At 41.1% G+C, this 25,052-nt stretch overlaps 1 protein-coding gene across 1 annotated transcript in view; it reads left to right on the top strand.

Moving 5' to 3' along the window:
• The first annotated feature begins 4,011 nt into the window (after positions 1–4,011).
• The window catches only part of GNB4 (G protein subunit beta 4), a 67,952-nt gene continuing 46,911 nt past the window's right edge, over positions 4,012–25,052 (top strand). The window contains exon 1 of the mRNA XM_061166628.1: positions 4,012–4,160. The gene's annotated coding sequence lies outside the window, so the exon portion shown is untranslated. The remainder of the gene's footprint in view (positions 4,161–25,052) is intronic.

Raw genomic sequence — 25,052 nt, 5'->3', positions numbered from 1 at the left:
TGGGCTGTTGTACACTTTGACTATTGTGTTCTTCATAATGTACTTGGCATTGTCTGACAGCAAAGTAGGCTCAGGAAAAAAAACAAAAAACTAGACTATTTCTAAAGGGCAGAGGAACCAGAGATCAAACTGCCAATATCCGCTGGATCATCGAAAAATCAAGAGAGTTCCAGAAAAACATCTATTTCTACTTTATTGACTATGCCAAAGCCTTTGACTGTGTGGATCACAATAAACTGCGGAAAATTCTGAAAGAAATGGGAATACCAGACCACCTGACCTGCCTCTTGAGAAATCTGTACACAGGTCAGGAAGCAACAGTTAGAACTGGACATGGAACAACAGACTGGTTCCAAATTGGGAAAGGAGGACGTCAAGGCTGTATATTGTCACCCTGCTTATTTAACTTATATGCAGAGTACATCATGAGAAATGCTGGGCTGGAGGAAGCACAAGCTGGAATCAAGATTCCTGGGAGAAATATCAATAACCTCAGATATGCAGATGACACCACCCTTATGGCAGAAAGTGAAGAAGAACTAAAAAGCCTCTTGATGAAAGTGAAAGAGGAGAGTGAAAAAGTTGGCTTAAAGCTCGACATTCAGAAAACTAAGATCATGGCATCCAGTCCCATCACTTCATGGCAAATAGATGGGGAGACAGTGGAAACAGTGGTTGACTTTATTTTTCTGGGCTCCAAAATCACTGCAGATAGTGATTGCAGTCATGAAATTAAAAGACACTTACTCCTTGGAAGGAAAGTTATGACCAGCCTAGACAGCATATTAAAAAGCAGAGACATTACTTTGCCAACAAAGGTCCGTCTAGTCAAGGCTATGGTTTTTCCAGTGGTCATGTATGGATGTGAGAGTTGGACTATAAAGGAAGGTGAGCGCTGAAGAATTGATGCTTTTTTACTGTGGTGCTGGAGAAGACTCTTGAGAGTCCCTTGGACTACAAGGAGATCCAACCAGTCCATCCTAAAGGAAATCAGTCCTGGGTGTTCATTGGAAGGACTGATGCTGAAATTCCAGTACTTTGTCCACCTGATGCCAAGAGCTGACTCATTTGAAAAGACCCTGATGCTGGGAAAGATTGAGGGCAGAAGGAGAAGGGGACAACAGAGGATGAGATGGTTGGATGGCATCACCGACTCAATGGACATGAGTTTGGGTGGACTCCGGGAGTTGGTGATGGACAGGGAGATCTGACGTGCTGCGGTTCACGGGGTCGCAAAGAGTCGGACACGGCTGAGCGACTGAACTGAACTGAGGGGATGATTTAAAAGCCAAGGTTATGAACCCATGCACTGTGGATTCTACCGTAGCTTGCTGAGAATCAGTTTCAGATTCATCCAATATAGAAACCAACAGCAGAGCTTTTCTGAACTTGGTTATAAGCGAGCAAAACTCCCTGCAGAAGCAACAACAATTGAAGTCCCAGAAAAATAATGATCACTCTTCTCCTTTCTATGAGGCCTGAGGGAGGTAGGTATGAAGGTTGAGTAAAAGAAGTAGCCAGGTGCCTTTATTTATTCATTTGTTCACTGAGTACTTAGAATCTACAAGGTATTCTGTTAAAATCACAGAGAACACAAGGATGAAACAGACAGGAATTTTGACTTCCAAGGTTCTCTAGGGGAACCCCCACCACCCTCTTTCAACAGAATAGGATTTGCCAACATGGGGTTAACGAGGTAGAAATCAAAATACCAGCCAGTGGCATCTAAACACAAGAACATTGGATTTAATTATTAGAAGCAGGAAGGATACATCATTACACAATTGTCTACACAAATCCACAGGCTTGAAGAATATTAATAATACCTACCTTTCTCTCTCTCTTCCTTCTTTCTTTCCTTCTCTCTCTTTCTTGAAAGATTACTAATTGCTGGATCAGTTAGATGTATCGCTGTGTTTTTAGAACATTATTCCTGCTACAAAAATTCTTTTCATCATCTCCACTTTCAGATTTGTAATACAGGCTTGTCCTTTAACAAGTAAGTGTTCTTTTCAGAGAAATGTGCAGATGTGGCAAAACAGAAATATAATATTCTTGGAAGTGAACTAGTTTGGATAATAATTTAACTTTCCTTTTTTGTACTTGGACTTTATTCTTTCAGTAATTTCTCGGTCCACATCAAATTTTCAGGAAGGTTGAAGTGATCATTTTGTGTAACTTATTCATAAATCTTCAAATAATGGGCAGTAAAATTCTTGTAACTTTTTTTTCAGGTTTTTGTGTTTAGGAGCTGTTGATTTATATTTTCCCTAATCGTTCCTGGAAGAGAATAACTCAATACTTTCCACTGGATTTTCCTAAATACCAGCAACTTACTTTTCAACTTATAATCTTAACCCAACCACCTCTCAAAAACCTATATCTGTTAAGTGCCAGCGCACAAGTAGGGGACAGAAAAGAATCTGAAAGAAAGTGGGTATTGGAGTCGATACAATCTGGATTCCATATAAAGTCTGTGACACTGTGCAATTCTATATAAATTACTTAATCTCACTGAGCCTGATTTTTTTTGATCTGTAAAACAGGGATAGACTGCACACTGAAAAATTAGTATGAGAATTAAGTACAATGTAAGAAAGCAGGGAGCCTGGTACATAATAGGAGTCCCTTAAATAATAATTTCCCTTTGCTTTCTCTTAAACATGACAATGATAATGCTCAGGATTTGATTAATAAAACATAAATAGTTAACGACTGCAAACTATTCAGGTCCCAATCAGCTTTTCAGACACATATATGTAGAAGATTTGGCATGTCTCCTTTTTCTTAATGGAAACAAGCACGCCACATTAAGAAAAATAAAAATCTGATGGTGGGCGGGAACCACCTATAATTTCATCATCCACAGCTGTTTCCATTTTTGTCATGGTCTGGCTTTTCTACAAAACGGTCACATCTTCTCTGCTGCAGTCAGGGTGTGCTCATCATGAAGGTACTAAAAAATTTATTCCAGGTGATGGTGGGGAGCTGCTGAAGAAGAAATGGAGGGCTGCGGAGGTATTAAAGTTCTCTCATGATATTGTTCGAACGTTTCTTCAGCACAGAAACTCCACAAAGAACTCCTCTGCAGTTTTCGCTACCCAGGGCTGTTTCTTTAAATTGTTTGACGTCAGAGAAGGAATGCTATAGCAACAGTCTGTCAAACTGGAATTAACTCAGAAGAAAGATGGGGGTGGGGGGAGAGGAAAATTGCTCCCGGGCGGTACTGACTTCAGAGGAAGCAAACTGGGTAGATGCATTCATTTTATGACATTTTAAACATAAAACAGCCCTAGAAATCTGGAAAAACTCGGTTGCCTGTAATGTTTAACTCATGCAGAGATGAGCGAATTGACAGGGTTATCTGGAAGGCCCGGTTTCATCAGCGACAGCAGTAACAATAACTTCCAAGCGTTGATCATTTATTCAGAGGCAGGCTCTGTGCAAACGTTACCTCATTAAAAAATTTCGCACCTTCATGAGGTAGGTAGTCTAGCCCTACTTTGCCCACGATGACAGTCCATGAGACGGTATACCGTCACACAACTAGCGACCATAGAGCTGGGATCCCAAGGCAATTTTGGAAGACTCGGGGCTTCAGTTCACAGAATGTGAAACCTAAATGGGACCTTGAGGTCTCCTAAGTCAGCCCCTCTATCCAGCCCACGAGCAAGCTGAGGCCTGCGCTGTGGCAGGAAGGAAACCGGCCGCACCACTTGGGCGCTCCTCAGAAGTGTGCTCGGAGTCCAGGCGCCGCACCAAGAAAACGAAACTGCCCAGGGAATTAATGTTTTTCTTCTCGTTCTAGCAGGAAACGAGAGAAAAAATAGGAAGCAAAAGCTGCGCGCCGCGCCAGCAGCTTTCGCCCCCCAACCCGGGACGCGCAAGCTCCGGGATCTGCGCGCGCCCGCGGCGCGTCCCCGCCGAGTCCGCGCGCCTCGTGCCTCGCGCCTTGCGCCTCGAGCCACGTCCCCGCCCCGGCCCCGCGCGCCGCGGAGTTGGCTGCTGGGCGGCGCGGGCCTGGGTGTGGTCGGCGGATCTCCGCGGCGCTGGGCTCCGCGGTGCACTGCGCTCTGCACGCCGGCTTCGCGCGCCAGGGGCGGCTGAGCGCCTAGCCGATCTCCGCACCCCCAGTCCACGCGGGCCCCAGCTCCCTCCAGGTAGGCGGCGGCCGCGCGAGCTGCGGCTCGTCGGTGCGCCCCGCGGGGGCAGGAGGCGCCGCGGTTCCTCCCCAGCGGAACCCGGCCCGGGAGGCGGCGCGGGGCCGCCCGGGCGGAACCCGGCTCGGGAAGGCGGCGCGGGGTCGGCGAGGTCCCTCCTGACTCGAAGACTGGGGACTCCGGGAGGCGGATCTTGCCTGGGAGGGACGGGGCGGGTGCGCCTCGATGGCACTCCGCTGGGGTGCGGGGACCGCCGCTCGGCCGCCGCTTCGGGCACTTCCTGGGCGGCTCGGACCTCTGGCTCTGGGCAACGAGGGGGCGGTCAGTGGTCCTTGGCCTCCAGTCCCCTAGTTCCTCTCCGCGCCCGGAGGCCCCTCCGGGGCACTGGATCGAGAGCTCGTGTTTGTCCCGAGAATAGCGGTTATTCAGGGCTGCCCAGAAGGGTTATTGGGTGGTGAGCGCTGGGAGATATAAAAGTTCTCTACCGAGTGCTAAAAATGAGTCCAGTGCTTTCATGTTAGATTTATTTTGAAAAGGATGTGATGCTCAATATTTGGTGGATATTTGGTGGAGGTGGGGATTAAGGATTTTGAATACTTGTAAGTTCAGTACATGATAAAATGTTTTTTCCTTTTCTCTCCGTAGTCTTTTTCTGCTTCGAAACACAAACGATTGCCTTGTAGTTTTATTGCTATTTGGTAGAAGAAGATAGAATTTCCCAAAGTTTAAGAACAGACTTTCATTTGTTTATGGAAGCAGTGCTTTGTTATTTTGCTTCTCTCTGTTTCTCCCTTTTTCCCCCACTCCTTCCTTTTCATTTATTAAAGGGTGTGGATGCGTCTTTCTCCCTCCACAAGCTCTATCTGTGGATTAGCACCCTATTGGAAAGTTTTCTTAAGACATTTCGGCATTGCATTGTTGATGCATTCTAATCATCTTAGTATTGCAAACTGAGATTGTGACCTTTAAGCACATCTTCTAGAACAGAAATAGACCACACACCGATTATTTAAGATGAGAGAGAAGTCATTACTAGTCGGCGAGGAAAACGACGGTCTGTAGGATAAAATTGTATGTTTTGAGTCTCATTGCTATTGCGCATATTAAGACTTACGAGTGGGGCTTTGGGGTTATTACTGATTCTAGGCTCTGAAAGTTTATTGCATTTTTCAGTATTTAGTTAAAGGTCATGTAAGACTTTCCATGTTACATTTTGGTTTGTAGATTAATTTGAAACTTAATTAACTTAGATTAATAGAAACTTAAAATATCACTTTATTCAGTGTCTTTAATTCTCTTGTGTGTATACGAATTTATAAAATTATAAGATTGGGTAATATTGCTTGTAATACGTTTATGTTCATTTCTTTGTGAGCTGTAGGCATTCCTTAGTTTATTTTGAGTTGTTAGCAGTTAACTTGCAGAATAGTTTCTATTATTATTTTCTCCAGCTTTATTGAGATATAATTGATACAATTAACATATAACGTTGTGTAAGTTTAAGGTGTACAAAGTGATCATTGTATATATAAATTGCAAAATGATTATGGATGTTAAGGTTAGTTAATACATCCACCCTCCTATAATTAGCTGTGTGTGTGTGTATGTAGGGTATTTAAGATCTGTTCTAGCAATTTTCAAGTATGCAATGAAAGTGAAGTGAAAGTGTTAGTTGCCCAGTTGTGTCTGACTGTTTGCCTCTCCATGGACTATAGCCTGCCAGGCTCCGCTGTCCATGGGATTTTCCAGGCAGCAATGCTGGAGTGGGTTGTCATTTCCTTCTCCAGAGGATCTTCCTGATCCAGGGATTGAACCTGGGTCTCCCCCATTGCAGGCAGATTCTTTACCATCTGAACCACACTGTAGTCACCACGTTGTACATTAAGTCCCCGGAAGGTATTCATTTTATAACTAGAGGTTTTTAACGTTTGATCAACATCTCCCTAGAATGGTTTCTTTTAAATCATTGGCACTTTAGTATGTCAGCACATATTTTTACACTTTTAAAAATAGATTCTGGGACATTCTGAAAATTGAGGATTGGAATTATGTGGACATTTTTTTTTCTTAGCAAATACCACCTGCGTATGTGCGTGATCAGCTGTGTCCAACTCTTTGTGACCCCATGGACTAAGTAGCCCACCAGGCTCCTTGTCCTTGGAATTTTCCTGGCAAGAATACTGGAGTGGGTTGCCATGACCTCCTCCAGGAGATCTTCCTGACCCAGGAAGGAATTGAACCCAAGTCTCCTATGTTTCCTGTGCTGCAGGCAAATTCTTCACTGCTGAGCTACCCAGAAAGCCCAAAATACTGCCTGAGATGGTGTGATTTCACTGATTCTTTCAGGCATGTTATTGTAACACTTTACTTTGTTAATCTGTGTTTATTATAGGAACTACTTATTAAACATATGTTCTGGGCCAGGTGCAAGAGACACAAATTCGATCCCTGGTTCAGGAAGATCCCCTGGAGAAGGAAATGGCAACCCACTCCATTATTCTTGCCTGGAAAATTCCATGGACAGAGGAGCCTGGTGGGCTACAGTCCATAGGGTCACAAAGAGTCGTACACACCTGAGTGCACACACTCATCTGGGCCAGGGGCAGTGCTGTACATTATTCTGTTTATGTCCTATGTTAACATGGTAAAAGGGACATTATCCAGTTCTACAGGTAAGAAAACTGTGGCTCTGAGATGTTAAGTAATAACTTGCCAGTGGTTATGTAGCTGTTAGGTAACTCATTTGGGATTTAAGGCCAGACCTCTCTGTGAAGTTTATGTTCTTCCCTCTGTGCCACACTGATAGCATCAGGACATGAGGAATAACCCTGTTACTCATTAGCATATTAGTACATTTTCCAAGAGGTTCCAAGAGATGTGAGTTTATTTTTCTAGCGTGATCGTTATCTGTCAGTGCTATTTTACAGATCCTTGTTTTAGTCATTCTCTTCTCACCTCTTTTCCTCTTAAATGTCTAGCTCAAGTTTGAAACTTCCCTCTTGCCAGGGCAGAATTTCTCCTACTGACATTAATAGGTTGTAATTGTTTAGTTGTTAAGTTGTGTCCAACTCTTCTGTGAGACTCCTCTGTCCATGGGATTTCCCAGGCAAAAATACTGGAGTCGGTTGCCATTTCTTTCTCTAGGGGATCTTCCTGACCCAGGGATTGAATCCATATCTCCTGCATTGGAAGGTGGATTCGTTATTACTGAGCCACCAGGGAAGCCCAACATTAGTAGATTGCGTTAGCTTAATTATCCTTCTAAATAATAACCCTATTTTTGTGTGAGTTCTCTAGAGCCATAGATATTAGTAATTTGGAAGGTTACAAACAGGATGGCAGTCTATTTTGGAATATGGGAATCCTTCAGTGTCCCTCAAATTAAACCAGAAGGAATTTTGATGGTTATTTCCTTCTGTAGTTATCCTATCCCTTCTACATCTTCAATTTCAGTTTCTGTGGAATCATTTACATTATAATGCAAACATTCTGTTATGTCTTCCATCTTAAAATGCTTTCTTGATCCGGTGTTCTGTCCCATTTCTCTGTTCCACGTGGAGAAAACAATATATTTTGATATAGCACAAGTAAATAGAGAAGAGATAACCAGAAACTAATTAGTTACCTGTGGGGAATGGGTAGGAACAAAGTAAAAGGGATGGTGGAGGGAGTGGCTATGCTCTGATTACACCTTTTTGTGTAGTTACGAGTTTTGGAAACTTTCTAATATTTTATATTTTTTTAAAAATGAAATTAAAAAGGTTGGGAGGGTAAAAAACTTCCAAAATTGAATACAGACAGCAGCAGATGAACTGACTATACTTTAATAACAAATTCTCAGAATAAAAAAAAAATGAATCCAAGTAAACTTTTAACACAGAATTTGATTATATACCTTTAACTTAAGATAAAAGGACTGACAAAAATAAAAACAAGAAATCTTGAACCAGGTGTAGTAGGCTGTTATGTATAGAGGTAGAGACATAGCAATTTTACAACTATTCTGTGTGTATTGTAGGACTGAGCAAATAGGTAAATTACTTGCTATGTTGGGAACTAGGATTTTCACTGTAGAAGGGAAAATAGGAAATAGAAGAAGGCAGTGAAGACCTCAGCAATGTTGGGTGGGAATTAAGAGTTTATCCATATGAACTTGTGATTAAAATATCCATTCATACAGACATGCATATAATTCCTAACTCTGTGTAATGAAAGGGCTAGAACTAATGACACGCTAGTAGCAGTGAGCCCAGCTAGTTTGCCCAAATCTAAATGGCAAATTCCGGGGCTCAGTTCCGTTCAGTCACTCAGTTGTGTCCGACTCTGCGACCCCATGGACTGCAGCACACCAGGCTTCCCTGTCCATCACTAACTCCCAGGGCTTACTCAAACTCATGTCCATTGAGTTGGTGATGCTGTCCAACCATCTCATCCTCTATCGTCCCCTTCTCTCCTTCCTTCAGTCTTTCCCAGCATCAGGGTCTCTTCCAGTGAGTCAGTTCTTTGCATCAGGTGGCCAAAGGATTGGAGTTTCAGCTTCAGTATCAGTCCTTCCAATGAATATTCAGGACTGATTTCCTTTAGGATGGACTGGTAGGATCTCCTTACTGTCCAAGGGACTCTCAAGAGTCTTCTCCAACACCACAGTTCAAAAGCATCAATTCTTCAGCACTCAGCTTTCTTTATAGTCCAGCTCTCACATCCATACATGACCATTGGAAAAACAATAGCTTTGACTAGACAGACCTTTGTTGGCAAATAATGGCTCTGTTTTTTAATATGCTGTTGAGGTTGATCATAGCTTTTCTTCCAAGGAGTAAGAAAAGTAAGGAAAGTCGCTCAGTCGTGTCTGACTCTTTGTGACCACACGGACTGTAGCCTATCAGGCTCCTCTGTCCATGGGATTTTCCAGGCAGGAGTACTGGAGTGGGTTGCCATTTCCTTCTCCAGGGGATCTTTCTGACCCAGGGATCGAACCCAGGTCTCCAGCATTGCAGACAGACGCTTTACCGTCTGAGCCACCAGGGAAGCCCCTCCAGGGAGTAAGCGTCTTTTAATTTCATGGCTGCAGTCACCATCTGCAGTGATTTTGGAGCCCAAGAAAATAAAGTCTCTCACTGTTTCCATTGTTTCCCCATCTATTTGCCTTGAGTGATGGGACCAGATGCCATGATCTTAGTTTTCTGAATGCTAAGTTTTAAGACAACTTTTTCACTCTCCTCTTTCACTTTCATCAAGAGGCTCTTTAGTTCTTCTTCGCTTTCTGCCGTAAGAGTGGTGTCATCTGCATATCTGAGGTTATTGATACTTTTCCTGGCAGTCTTTATTCCAGCTTGTGCTTCCTCCAGCCTGGCATTTTGCATGAAACTGAAACTCCAATACTTTGGCCACCTGAAGCAAAGAGCTGACTCATTTGAAAAGACCCTGATGCTGGGAAAGATTGAGGGCAGGAGGAGAAGGGGACAACAGAGGATGAGATGGTTGGATAGCATCACTGACTCAATGGACATGGGTTTGGGTGGACTCCGGGAGTTGGTGATGGACAGGGAGGCCTGGAGTGCTGCAGTTCATAGGGTCGCAAAGAGTTGGACACTACTGAGCGACTGAACTGAACTGAACTCTGCATATAAGTTAAATAAGCAGGGTGACAATATACAGCCTTGACGTACTCCTTTTCCTATTTGGAACCAGTCTGTTGTTCCATGTCCAGTTCTAACTATTGCTTCCTGACCTGCATACAGATTTCTCAAGAGGCAGGTCAGGTGGTCTGGTATTCCCATCTCTTGAAGAATTTTCTACAGTTTGTTGTGATCCACACAGTCAAAGGCTTTGACATAGTCAATAAAGTAGAAATAGATGTTTTTCTGGAACTCTCTTGCTTTATCAGTGATCCAACGGATGTTGGCAGTTTGATCTCTGGTTCCTCTGCTTTTTCTAAATCCAGCTTGAACATCTGAAAGTTCACAATTCACGTACTTTGAAGCCTGGCTTGGAGAATTTTGAGCATTACTTTGCCAGCATGTGAGATGAGTGCAGTTGTGTGGTAGTTTGAGCATTCTTTGGCACTGCCTTTCTTTGGGATTGGAATGAAAACAGATCTTTTCCAGTCCTGTGGCCACTGCTGAGTTTTCCAAATTTGCTGGCATATTGAGTGCAGCACTTTTACAGCATCATCTTTTAGGAATTTAAATAGCTCAACTGAAATTCCATCATGTCCACTAGCTTTGTTTGTAGTGATGCTTCCTCAGGCCTGCTTGACTTTGCATTCCAGGATGTCTGGTTCAAGGTGAGTGATCACACCATCGTGGTTATCTGGGTCGTGAAGATCTTTTTTGTATAGTTCTTCTGTATATTCTTGCCATCTCTTCTTAATATCTTCTGCTTCTGTTAGGTCCATACCATTTCTGCCCTTATTGAGCCCATCTTTCCATGAAATGTTCCCTTGGTATCTCTAATTTTCTTGAAGAGATCTGTAGTCTTTCACATTCTATTGTTTTCCTCTATTTCTTTGCACTGATCGCTGAGGATGGCCTTCTTATCTCTCCTTGTTATTCTTTAGAACTCTGCATTCAAATGGATATATCTTTCCTTTGCTCCTTTGCCTTTTGCATCTTTTCTTTCTCAGCTATTTGTAAGGCCTCCTCAGACAACCATTTTGCCTTTTTGCATTTCTTATTCTTGGGGATGGTCTTGATCACTGCTTCCTGTACAGTGTCATGGACCTCCATCCATAGTTCTTCAGGCACTCTATCAGATCTGATCCCTTGAATCTATTTGTCACTTGCACTATATAATAGTAAGGGATTTGATTTAGGTCATACCTGAATGGTTTAGTGGTTTTCCCTACTTTCTTCTATTTAAGTCTGAATTTTGCAAAAAGGAGTTCATGATCTGAGCCACAGTCAGCTCCTGGTCTTGTTTTTGCTGACTGTATAGTGCTTCTCCATCTTTGGCTGCAAAGAATATAGTCAGTCTGATTTCGGTTTGACCATCTGGTGATGTCTATGTGTAGAGTTGTCTCTTGTGTTGTTGGAAGAGGGTGTTTGCTATGACCAGTGCGTTAGGAAAACTCTGTTAGCCTTTGACCTGATTCATTTGTACTCTAAGGCCAAATTTGCCTGTTACTCCAGGTGTTTCTTGACTTCCTGCTTCTGCATTCCAGTCCCCTATAGTGAAAAGAACATTTTTTTTTGGGTGTTAGTTCTAGAAGGTCTTGTAGGTCTTCATAGAACTGTTCAACTTAGCTTCTTCAGCATTACTTGTTGGGGCATAGACTTGGATTACTGTGATATTGAATGGTTTGCCTTGGAAACAAACAGAGATCATTCTGTCGTTTTTGAGATTGCATCCAAGTCCTGCATTTCGGACTCTTTTGTTGACTATGATGGCAACTCTATTTCTTCTGAGGGATTCTTACTCACCGTAGTGGATATAATGGTCATCTGAGTTGAATTCACCCATTCCCGTCCATTTTAGTTCACTGATTCCTATAATGTCGATGTTCACTCTTGTCGTCTCCTGTTTGACCACTTCCAATTTGCCTTGATTCATGGACCTAACAGTCCAGGTTCCTGTGCAGTGTTGCTCTTTGCAGCATCAGACTACTTCCAGTTCCAGGGCTTGAGAAGGGAAAATACAAGATAAGGATGGAAGACAAAGTAAGGAAGTGTTTTTTAAAAAAATGGGGGCATGTCAAATCTGAGAGAATATGGGGATCAAAATGAATAATAGCAGTAATGGATTATAACTGATTGAATACAATCAGAATCCACAAGTCCAAAATAAATAAATAAGAAAAAGGGAAAAACTCTTCCTGGTAGATGGCCAGTAAAAACTGTAGAAGGAAGGGTAGTTAGAAAAGTCACTAGTTTGCAGCCATCATGGTAATACTGAGTCAGGCAAATGTTACTAATGGAGGAAGTTGGATGGGGGAAAGGATATTACTGCAGTTTTCAGTTGTCTCTCTTGAGATTAATGACCAAGGGGAATACAGTAACTTTACAGTGGAGAAGTCTCAGGCATCACCTCAACCAAGTGATCAAAATTAATATCATCAGTAGTGGGAAAAACATGTTCTTCTTGACAGACTTGAACTAGGGAATGTCATTACTTGCCTGTGGTATTTCTAAAATGCATAACCAAAATCTAATCACAAGGAATCAATCGAGGGCCCTTAATTGAGGATTGTTCTACTAAGTAACTGGCTTGTACTCTTCCAACACGCTAATGTTGTGAAAGACAAAGAAAGGCAAAGGAACAGTTTCAGTTTAAAGGAAGTTCAAAAGACCTGCAAATTAAATTCAGTGCAGAATAATGGATTGGATCTTGAATTGGAAAATCCACTCTAAGAACATTATTGGGTTGTTGGCAGAATTTGCATATGTACTGAATATTGGTTAACAGGATATCAATGTTAAATTTCCTGAATTTGTTCATTGTACTGTAGTTACAGGGCTTCTCAGATGGCGCTTGTGGTAAGGACCCCACCTGCCAATGCAGGAGACGTAAGTGATGTGGGTTCGATCTCTGGGTTGGGAAGATCCCCTGGAGGAGGGCATGGCAACCCACTCTAGTATTCTTGCCTGGAGAATCCCGTGGACAGAGGAGCCTGGCGGGCCACAGTCCGTAGGGTTGCGAAGAGTCGAACACGACTGACGTGATTTAGCACAGCACTGTAGTTAGATAGGAAAATGCCCTTGTCTTGGAGGATACACAGTGAATTATTTAGGAGTAAAGGGTCAAAATACCTTTAGTTTACTCTCAAATGAACAAGCAATAATGATTATTACATATAAAGAGAGCAATAAAGCAAATGTGGCAGATGTTAACAGTTGGTAAATCTAGGTGAATGGAATAAGAGTGTTCACTATGGTAGGTGGTGGTTTAGTAGCGAAGTCATGTCTGACTCTTTCTGACGCCATGGGCTATAAGCCACTAGTCTCCTCTGTCCGTGGGATTCTCCAAACAAGAATACTAGAGTGGGTTGTCATTTCCTCCTCCAGAGGATCTTCCTGATCCAGGGATCGAACCCGAGTCTCCTGCATTGCAGATGGATTCTTTACAGAGTTAGCCACCAAAAATTTTCAACTTTAAGTTTGAAATTTCAAAAACAGGCAAGTTAAAACTTCAAAAACTAAAAAAGCTACTTTGTGTTCAGAAATTTTTCAAAGATTCCATTTCGCCTGTGTCTACTTCTCAACTCCTCACTTCCCATTTTCATCTGAACCTACTCCAGAGACTTTATCTCTCCTATGCCCCAGAACCATTCTTCTCAATGTCATCAGGGATGGCAGTCTTGCCAGATTAGATCTCTCAACCACATTTGACCACTCCTTCCTTAGGGAAACATTCTTTCCCTTGACTTCTGGGACACTAATTCTGATTTTCCTCTGGCTTCACTGGCTATGGCTTGTAATTCTTTTCCAGCTCAGTTAATGGTGTCACCGTCCACCCAGATGCTCAAGTTTAAAACTCCTAAGAATAATCCTGATTCACTCATCCTATATTTATTCCTCCATTGGCAAGTATTATGGGCTCTATCCTAGAGAAGATCAACCCTAAACATTCATTGGAAAGACTGATGTGGAAGCTCCAGTAGACTGACCACCTAATGCAAAGAGCTGACTCGTTAGAAAAGACCCTGATGCTGGAAAAGATTGAAGGCAGGAGGAGAAGGGGACGACAGAGAACAAAGTGGTTGGATGGCATCACTGACTCAGTGGACATGAGTTTGAGCAAGCTCTGGGAGATAGTGAAGGACAGGAGAGCCTGGCGTGCCGCAATTCACAGGGGTCCCAGGGTCAGACATAACTTAGCGACTGAACAGTGGGCACTAACTTAAAAATTATTCCCAATTTGTCTTATTTTTTAATCACTTCCATTACCACTACCCTTGTGTCAAACCACCATCTTTCCTGGCCCAGACAACTGTAGTAGCACCTAACTGGTCTTTCAACTTCCAGTCTGTGTGTCTCCTGGCACCCAGCATGAACTTTAAAAGGTATGAGTCAAATTAGATTCTGTCTCCCAGTTATCAAAACCCATTAGTGTTAGATAAAAGATGAAGTCTTTATTATGGTCTAGAGGCCCGTGTATCACAGAGTTGGCTCCTGCCCACCTCTGTATAGCTTCTGCTTTGTTCACTCCCCTCCAGTCTTCACCCGTGTCTTCTGTTGATTCAGCTTGCCAGGGTAGTTTCTACCTCAGGGCCTTTGCATTTTACTGTTTCTTGTGCTTGGAGCGCTCTTCCCCTTTTAAGGCATGGCTTGTTCTTCACTCATTTCATTCAAGTCTTTAACTGAGATTAAATTCTTTAAAAATACCTCTCCTGGTCATCCTGTAACTTCTTTTTTTCCCCCTGCACAGTGCTTTACTTGAAATTGTTATTTATTCACATGCTTTATTATCCTCTCCTAGACGGATGTAGAATAAAGCTCCACGACCACGGGAAACTTCGTTTTGTTTACAGCTGAATCTCTGGAGCCTGGATGTGTCCTGCATGTGGTTGGAACGCAGATATTTGTTGAATGAATGAATAAACGCATTAATATTGCCAGCTTTCTGGCTGTATTTTATTTAACGCTTTTGCAACTGAAGAAGACTGTCTCAGAGAATATCAGTGCTGTTTAAAGTTTTTTGGTGGCACCGCTCAAGATTCTCTGGAAGGGAACAAGTTATTCATCTTTCTTTTGTCTGCCCTCTGGTGGAGGGAATACTCAGAAGCAAGAGATGAGTAGAACGGGTCAGTAGGAAGAAGTAAAAGTGGACCAACCTTGATTACAAGCTGGACAATTAATCTTTAAACTACAAAAATTTGAAAATTTTAGTAAGTAAGCCTCAAACTTAACCATAATAAGATTGGAAAGAATGAAAAGAAAATAGGCAGTAGTTAAAGAAATATCTGGCTTAGGATGAAAAATAAAACAAGCTCCAAAATGGTTTGATTACTTAAAATAATTTCTGCTTAAATATGCTTCCTCTCTTAAAATATTTTTAACCTTTGTCCATCTTTTAGTTCAAAGACATCTTTTTCTCAACTGTGCTAATAATTTCAGCTAAGCTTTGTAAACTTTTCCAGTTGTCAGTAAACATGTGCTAGAGGAAAAGCCAGTATTCAAACCCGAACAGCTGGGTACTAGAGGCAGCACTTTAATTAGCGTGCTTCGCTACAGCCGTCCTACAAATGTCCTGTGAATGGTGCAGGCACCAAACACTTTCCTTTGGTGTAATAGTTACGAACCAAAAAATGCTGGGTAAGTTCACAGCTTGTGTTCCTCAATACCGTTTTCCTGGCTTGCGTTATGGGGAGCCTCTTCTAAAATTGCTGAGAATTCTATCTTACTTAATTTGTTTTGAAGTAGAAATCATATTAAAAGAGTTCAACACTTGGGTACTGTTGCCTCCCTAAAATAATATGAAGTTTCTCTTAATGTCCATAGTTAATATTTTAAGGCAGTATACAGCTTAAAATTTTTTCCCAGTTTTGCCTTTGGCTGGCCAATTGATGTATATTTATAATTTTGGGTTATATGAACAGTTGGATGATGACTGTCTTTAAACATTCACTCTTTTTCTTTTTTTTTAATCTTTTTTTGCTGCACAGGCTTTTCTCTAGTTTGCAGTGACTGGGGGCTAGTCTCCAGTTGTGTGCAGGCTTCTCATTGCGGTGGCTTCTCTTGTGGAGCATGGGCTCCAGGGCTCCAGGGCGTCAGTAGCTGCAGCTCCTGGGCTGTAGAACAGAACAGAGGCTCAGTAGTGATGCACAGGCTTAGTTGCTTCTCGGCATGTGGGATTTTCCTGGACCAGGGATGGAACCTGTGTCTCCTGCATTGGCAGGTGGTTTCTTTACCACTGAGCCGAGAGGGAAGCCCTAAACATTGATTCTTCCTCTTCAAAAATGCCATGTTTTTAGAAGTTTTACTCTCTTTTCTTCATCTAACTTTTAATACATTTTTAGCTATAGAGAAATAGAATCTGTACCATAAAATGCATACACTACTTTGGGAGGGACAAAGATGAGGACAGTGGTCCCCATGCCCAAAGAACTAATCACCTCTGGGCTCTTCCATAGGAATTTTTGGTACTTTTTGTTATGATGGCTTTTACCAATGGCTTGACTCAGTTTTTTTCCCCTTCAGTTTTTATGAGCTCCCCACCTAAACACCTTTACCCAGGAACTGTTCAAAATGCAAAAATTGGGCATTAATTCCTTGGTTTGTGAAATTAAAAACCCAGTAATGCAACTAAGGCTGAATGAGGCTTTGTTTATCCAACTGGCATGTGACATAGATTATACATTGTATTTAGGATAGTTAACATGGCTTATGGTGACCAGTTTTTAATAAGAAAATGATTTTTAAGCACTTTTTACTTTCTGGGCTTCTTTAAATGAAATTATTTAAATGGAAAATGGTAGACAACTGATTGCTTAAGGAAGTTGAAATTTGTCAACAAGGGATCTTCATTATGTGCACTGCTTACTAAATGGGCCTCTAGGGAACTGTTAGGAGGGAAAAAACTTTTTTTCTTTTTTTAAAAATTTGTTTATTTTTTAATTGAAGGATAATTGCTTTACAGGTGGGAATAAACTTTTTGAGAAATGTAGTCTCCTTGTCATTTGGTGTGAAAAGGCAAAAGCAGTCGGTATTTTAAAAGTTTTAAACTTAGATATTAGTTTTCATGATTATGTGTTAACCTTTACCTATGGGAATTAAACTTCATCAACAAAGGATTCATTATGTTTATTAATAATTAGTGTGCCACAAGGGAAGATCTGGGGGAGGGAATAACTTTAAAAACACACACGCAAAGACTCCTCCATGCCTTAAGATACAAGAAAGGGGAGAAATGTTTGTATATAAATTCCCCCCTTGGTATAACTAATCTTTTCAAGAGGGAGCATCTTTGTATATTTCCAGGGATGATAGGCAGGTTATGATGAGATGGTGAGGCATTAGGAACAATGTGTGTTTCCTTAATGCTGCTGAAGAGCAGTATTGGCATGTGTGATGGTAGGTGTGGCAGGATGAAAACGTCCATAGGACAACAGAGAAGTAGAGTAAAACTGGGTGTGGCTACGATGCAAATGTAACTAAGAGCAGAATATAGTGTTCAAGGTACTTGGTGGAGATAAACCCTTTATTGACTGATGGATTTTGAAGACATTTTGTTGTTTAGTCACCAAGTCATGTTGGACTCTGTTACAAGCCCATAGATTGTAGCCCACCAGGCTCTTCTGCCCATGGGATTTTCCCAGGCAAGAATACTGAAGTGGGTTGCCATGTCCATCTCCAAGGGGTCTTTCCGACCCAGGGATCAAACCTGTGTCTCCTGCCTCAGCAGGCAGATTCTTTACCACTGAAGCCTAGAAAAGCATTTGAGGACGTTACTTGGGATGGGGAACTGGGAAAGGAGTGGAGTTCCAAATAAGCTAGTGTAGGTTATTAATTAGCTGTTGGTCTAAACCCAGGACAGCAATCATATGACTTTTTGGTGAAGTATGATCCTGAATTAGCATTGGTAACCAATATCATATAAGTATACTTGCCGTTTTTTTTGTTTGTTTGTTTGTTTGACCATGCTGTGTGGTTTGTAGGATCTTAGTTCCCCGACCAGGGATCAAACATGTGCCCCCTGCAGTGGAAGCATGTGGAGTCTTAACCAGTGGACCACCAGGGAAGTCCCACACTTGCTTCTTAATTAGTAAAACGTCAGTGTTTTATCTCATGGGTAGGCATAATAGTTTTGCATGTGTCCATGCTAGTCACTTCAGTCTTGCAGCCCAATGGACTGTAGCCCGCCAGGCTCCTCTGTCCATGGGATTCTCCAGGCGAGAATACTGGAGTGGGTTGCCATGCCCTCCTGCAGGGAATCTTCCCAACCCAGGAATCAAACCAGGATCTTCTGTAGCTCCAGCAGTGCATGCAGATTCTTTACTGCTGAGCCGCTGGGGAATGAAATCTGCACTGGGAGAAAGATACTGAGTGCTATACTCATATTTCTACTTCTTATTGGTAACTTTTAAGATATTTTATGTTTATAACTCTGAACATATGGAATTGTAGCTACCTATCTATGAATATGTTAATTAAACAAGTCACATTTTGTGTTCTCCAGCCAACTCAGCAAATGAGCTAGATCATGATAGATGTGTGTTAGGCACTCATAAAAATTTGTGGATGAAATTCTGATCAGTTGCTGTATTTTCATCCCTTAGTGGTAAGATTAATTAAACCAAGATTTAAGTGGTACAGTTAATAAAACCAATTAAACTTGGTTTTATATATAACCAAGAGTCATATGTAACCAAATCTGGTAAATTGGAGGTCTTGTTTCTGGTGAAATAAAAGCAAATTATGTGACTTTAAAGGGTGTAAGACTTTGTGAGTTAGTGATACAGATATGAACTATGCATGGTCCTATTCAGAAAACCCAAGAGGTGATAACACTTGAGTGAAGTTATATGAGAAAAGACAGGCTGACATGGTTATGATCTGTAATTTACATAATCATAATTGATTTTTCTAGTGTTTGGTTCACAAAGCCTTAAAAACACTAAAACTAGAGGAGTCTCAACTTAGAGAAAATAGTTTGAGGACTAAATAAGAGGAGATACCCTACTAGTTTACATCACTGACAGTGAATTTACAGAACTAGTTACTTTAAGAGGTTGTTGTTGTTTGTTATTTAGTCATTAAGTTGTGTCCGACTCTTTCCAACCCCACAGACTGTTGACCACCAGGCTCCTCTGTCCATGGGATTTCCCAGGCAAGAATACTGGAGTTGGTGCCATTTCTTTCTCCAGGGATCTCCCTGAACCAGGGATTGAACCCATATCTCCTGCACTGGCAGATGGATTCTTTACATCTGAGCCACCAGGGAAGTCCATTACAGCTAAAAATACAAGCATGCTGCAAATGGTTTCAGAATGTATTGCATTAAGTTTAAGGGAAATCCTTACTGTGTGGAGTCCTGTCACATTCTCATGAAACATTTGGTTTTGGTGACATAACACTCTAATTATGTGCCTTGTGGCACTTACCATCCTAATATAATTATTCTTAACTTTGTTGTGAGAAGATGAATTTTTCTGATTGGGGTTACTTTGTCTGGTCCAGAGTAGATGTTTAATAACATGTTTGTTGAGTAGAAGAATAAATCACATAATGGTTTGAATTGACAGTAGTTGGAATAGTCTCATTTATTCTGTACTTAGGACTATAGATAAGAATATGAAAAGCAGGAAGAAAGTTCTTTTTTTGAAAGACTTCCCAAAAAGTTAACTGGAAAAAAGCTATACCTATTCATTTAAAACTTCCATTGTGTCTTTATATATGTATGTGGAAATTTAAAAAGGATACCCTGAAAGAATAGAAACATCCACTCTATATTTATTAATATAACATGTACTGTGCATCAGGTTTTCATGTAATACCTGATATTACAGTAATTTTTATTTGTGTTAACTTTGCCTCAAGACTTCTTCCCCTTCTTTTCTATTTTCTTAAGGTTAATTTTAAATTAAAATTTTAATATAATTTTAATTTAAAAATTAAACTTAAGGAACTTAGGGTTAAATGCTCAGCTTTTATAAACAACAAATAGGCTAAGACATTCCATATGTCACACACATTTAAGTTATAACACGGATGTAAAAAATATGTAGGAAAAGAAATCCATTTGCTTGTAATTCCATGAATTTCTATTCCTTTTAAACATTTTTATGCATGACATTTTATGGGGTCTTGAGATTTACCATCTCAGTTTAGGTTTCTACAATGATGATGTAGCCCATTCGATGATAGAGCCGCAAATTGTGATCCAAAGTGTTCACTCCAAGTGAATCTGTTTGTGACACTTGGATAAGGAACTTGGTTTCTTGGTTTCTTTATCCAGGCAAGAATACTGGAGTGGATAGCCATTCCCCTCTCCAGGGGATCTTCCTGACCCAGGGATTGAACCCTGGTCTCCCGCACTGTGGGCAGATTCTTGACTGTCTGAACCGCCAAGGAAGCCTCATTAAAAAGAGGTAATGGCTGCCCCCCGAAAAAGAGAAAATCAAGATTTTGCCAGATGGATAGTTTCCCTTGAGGAAAAGGAAGATAACACCTGAACTACATCAAGGAATTGTTAATCATTTCTTTGTAAAAAATATTTTACGTTGAGAGTGTTGAAATAGGAAATTTATAGAGAAACCGCTCTTTTGTTTCCCTTCTGTTGCCTCTTTTCTCATTCTCAAGTTGCCCTTCAGAAAAACAGAAATTAAAACATTTTCATGTTTCAAATATGGGAAATAGTTTTGGTCTGTTTTAAAACCAATTGGAAGGGGAATGATTTCTTTATTTATGTATTCCATCTATTATCTTTATTTTTTTTTTAAGTATGTAGATGTTTTGCTTAACCAGAAAGATAATATAAATGTCATATAGTGTTTTTAGGAACTTCTTCATGCATGAACGCACATCCTTGAACTTTCCCCCAATCCAGTGGTTTTGGACGAGAATTTAGCCCTGTGGTTCTCAGATTCCAAGAGGCATCAGAATCACCTGAAGTGCTTGTTAGACACTGGTTGCTGGGCTCCACCCTCGGAGTCTCTGGTTCTTTAGGCCTAGCAAAGGGCCCACAAGTTTGCATTTCTGACAGGTTCCTCAGAAAAAAAGCTGATGCTACTGGTCCTCACCTTTTGAGAACCAGTGATTAGGCTATTGGGTTAAATCAGTGGCTGTCAACCATGTTTCTTTCCTTACACACCTAATGGATAAAACATTAATTAAAATCTGAAATGCCCCATCTAGTAGTGACAGTATTGGAGTGAGATGGGCAAGGTACTGCTGGAGAGGCAGGTGTTGGGATCTTCAGGAGGTGGGTGTAGTTGGAGGTAGCCCTTTAAAGGACCGAATGTTTCCTCTCCCTCTTTGGCTCTCTTCCCCTCCTCCATGGCTATTAGAGAGTCCTGGTCCGTAAGTAAGAGTGCAGACGGGGTAGTAGTGTAGGTCCTCTCCCAGCAAACTCCCAGCCTCTGAGTCCGTGAGGAAGCAGTGGTGCTTTTCAAAGAGTTGAGGAGACAAAGAAGAAGTGACATTGCAGGAGAGTTAAGATGCTGAGGCCTTGAACAGAATTCTTCCTGGTGATAATTTTATTTTCCTTTTTTTAAAAAGTATTATTATATCTGTTGACCCATCAACAGATGTGAGTATGAACCTGAGTCGTGTTTACGATTATAGAAGTGAAGTGAAGTTTCTCAGTTGGGTCCGACTCTTTGCGATCCCATGGACTGTAACCTACCAGGCTCCTCTGTCCATGGAATTTTCCAGGCAAGAGTACTGGAGTGGGTTGCTGTTTCCTTCTCCGGGGGATCTTCCCGACCCAGGGATTGAACCCAGGTCTCCCGCATTGCAGACAGATGCTTTACCGTCTGAGCCACCATGGAAACCCTATGATTGTAACTTCTTCATATATTTCCTTCGTTAGGCCAAATTAACTCTGACTTAAAGTTCTGAGGATGTTATGTGTTATTTAATCCCTGAGACAATCACTTGGAGGTAGATACTAGTGTCTCCACTGTCCAGATGAGGAAATTGAGACTCAGAAGTTAAAACATTTTCTGGGATCTCACAGTAAGTGTAGTCATATTCCAACACTTACTAGGTTGTGTGAACTAGGGTGAGGTTCATAACCTCCAAAACATGTAGTTTCCTCATCTGTAAAATATGATATTAGCACTTACCTTCTGAGGTTGATTTGAGGTTGTTAAATGAGTTACTGTGAAGAGTTGTGAACAGTGCATGACACATATAAGCACTCAGTAAGTGTCATCTCTTGGTTGGCTAAATACTAAGGATCTTTTAGGTTCAGGGATCACCCAGGTAATCTTCCTCCTGTATATTATTATAGGTCACAAATCTCTTTATCAGCTCACCTGGTCTGTGTGCCACAAGATTTGAGAATCATGAATCTAAATGGGGTAGCTTGGCTTTTACAATGAGAAGGTGAAGGCTCAGAATCAGAATTTGGCTGCTTATACTCAAGAAGTTGATTTATGTTACTGGCCACGTGTGTCTCCCTCTCTCTGTCTGTCTCTCATAGCCACCAATTTTGTAAGAAATTATTTGTTACACTGTAGTGTATTTGCTGTAACTTAACAGTGAGACAATATGCCAGTAAATTTGGAAAACTCAGCAGTGGCCACAGGACTGGAAAAGGTCTGTTTTCATTCCATTCCCAAAGAAAGGCAATGCCAAAGGATGCTAAAACTACCGCACAATTGCACTCATCTCACGTGCTGGCAAAGTAATGCTCAAAATTCTCCAAGCCAGGCTTCAACAGTATGTGAACTGTGAGCTTTCAGAAGTTCAAGCTGGATTTAGAAAAGGCAGAGGAACAAGAGATCAAATTGCCAACATCTGTTGAACCATCGAAAAAGCAAGAGAGTTCCAGAAAAACATCTACTTCTGTTTTATTGACTATGCCAAAGCCTTTGACTGTGTGGATCACAACAAACTGGAAAATTTTTTCAAGAGGTGGGAATAGCAGACCACCTGACCTGCCTCTTGAGAAATCTATATGCAGGTCAGGAAACAACAGTTAGAACTGGACATGGAACAACAGACTGGTTCCAAATAGGGAAAGGAGTAGGTCAAGGCTGTATATTGTCACCCTGCTTATTTAGCTTATATGCAGAGAACATCATGAGAAAGGCTGGGCTGGATGAAGCACAAGCTGAAATCAAGATTGCCAGGAGAAATATCAGTAACCTCAGATACGCAGATGACAACCACCCTTATGGAAAAGAAAGTGGAGAAGAACTAAAGAGCCTCTTGAAGAAAGTGAAAGAGGAAAGTGAAAAGTTGGCTTAAAGCTCAACATTCAGAAAACAAAGATCATGGCATCTGGTCCCATCACTTCATGGAAAATAGATGGGGAAACAGTGGAAACAGTGGGTGACTTTATTTTTCTGGGCTCCAAAATCATTGCAGATAGTGACTGCAGCCATGAAATTAAGAGATGCTTGCTCCTTGGAAGAAAAGTTATGACCAGCCTAGACAGCATAATATAAAGCTGAGACATTACTTTGCCAGCAAAGGTCTGTCTAGTCAAAGCTATGGTTTTTCCAGTAGTCATGTGTGGATGTGAGAGTTGGACTATAAAGAAAGCTGAGTGCCGAAGAATTGATGCTTTTGAACTGTGGTGTTGGAGAAGACTCTTGAGAGTCCCTTGGACTGCAAGGAGATCCAACCAGTCCATCCTAAAGGAAATCAGTCCTGAATAGTCAGTGGAAGGACTGATGCTGAAACTGAAACTCCGATACTTTGGCCACCTGAAGAACTGACTCATTTGAAAATACCCTGATGCTGGGAAAAATTGAGGGTCGGAGGAGAAGGCGATGACAGAGGATGAGATGGTTGGATGGCATCACCGACTCAATGGATGTGAGGTTGAGTAAACTCCGGGAGTTGGTGATGGACAGGGAGGCCTGGCGTGCTGCAGTCCATGGGGTCACAAAGAGTCGGACACGACTGAGCGACTGAACTTAATTGAACTGAACTGATAATGAGACTGTGATTAATCACTGCATAATAGGTTGTACTTACTGGAAAAGTGTTCCTTTCTTGGAAATGCCTCACACATCTTTTAGATGAACTGTTATTTGCTTTTGAAAAAAAGAGTCTTACCCACAATTTGGAGATCCAGAATGCTTTGAAACTGCAGGGTTTTGTTTTGTTTTTTTTTTCATGTATCATTAGTGGCAAAACCTTATGTGATTTGATCTCATTTGAAGGCACAGCCTAACTTTTGAACTAATGTGAAACTGTTGCTAGTGTATCTTTTCCCCACTTGATTGTGAAGATACTTATATTTTGCTGCAGAAATACTCCTTCTGGATTATGTGGGTGCTGCCACAAAGTCCAGTTGGGGTGTTATGAAATATGTGTTGAATATACCTTTTAAAATCTGAAAACCTTAAAAAAAGTCTTTTTAAAATCTATAAACTCCCAGATTCTGAATTGGCCCTTAGGGCTCAGGATAATGGATTATGGACCTAGGTGAATGTGCACTTAAATGGCTGTTTCCCTCTTAGACTTGTCGACTCCTGGAGAGCTAGGCCTGTATCTAATTCATGTGTAGTCTGGGTTCTTGGCATTTAATAGGCATTCAGTAAATGTCTGGTGAGAGAGTGAACTATGCCAGAAATACCAGTTAGGTAAAGGGAAACAGACTTGAGAGCAGCATCTTATTTGTTCCTGGAGCACAGACAAAACAGACTGCCTTCAGTTCATAAGAGGCTGAATTGTGTTACTTTGGGGGCACTTAAAAATGTTCAGTGTAATGAGAAATTTGGTAGCAAAATAAAAAACTCAGTGCTTGTATTGTGTCAAGCATCTCTTCTGTTTTCTTCTGTGATCCCCTTGTCTCATACAACTCTAGATTTTTGACTCACAAGGAAAGCCACATGGAGTATTTGTAATTGGAAGACTACTTGGGGTGGGTAAGCAAATATATTTTTAAATTCCTTGGAGAGAATGATTATAAAAACTTCTGATTTTTATATGAGTATATGAATGATTATAAAAACAAGTACCTTAACTAATTCATTATGAACATATGGGTTTTTTAAAAAAGTACAGGAGTTATGATTCAGGATTACAAAGAAAAGCAGAACATTAGAGAATTTAATTATAAAAAGAGCAAACTTCAACTTTTCTGATAAACTCTAGTAAGTAAAAGTAGTTTATACTTAAACTTTTAAAGTACACTTTAAAATATTCTTTCATGCCTTAACATGAGCTGCCAAGATCCATACGAAAATTATTAGTAGGTAAGAAATACTTGTATGTCTTTGTCTCATATGGGTTAAAATAGCTGTTTGCTAACACAGCAGTATAATTGTACAGT

Source organism: Dama dama, chromosome 19, assembly GCF_033118175.1.
Source record: "Dama dama isolate Ldn47 chromosome 19, ASM3311817v1, whole genome shotgun sequence".
NCBI lineage: Eukaryota > Metazoa > Chordata > Mammalia > Artiodactyla > Cervidae > Dama > Dama dama.
This window is presented reverse-complemented; position numbering and strand designations above follow the sequence as displayed.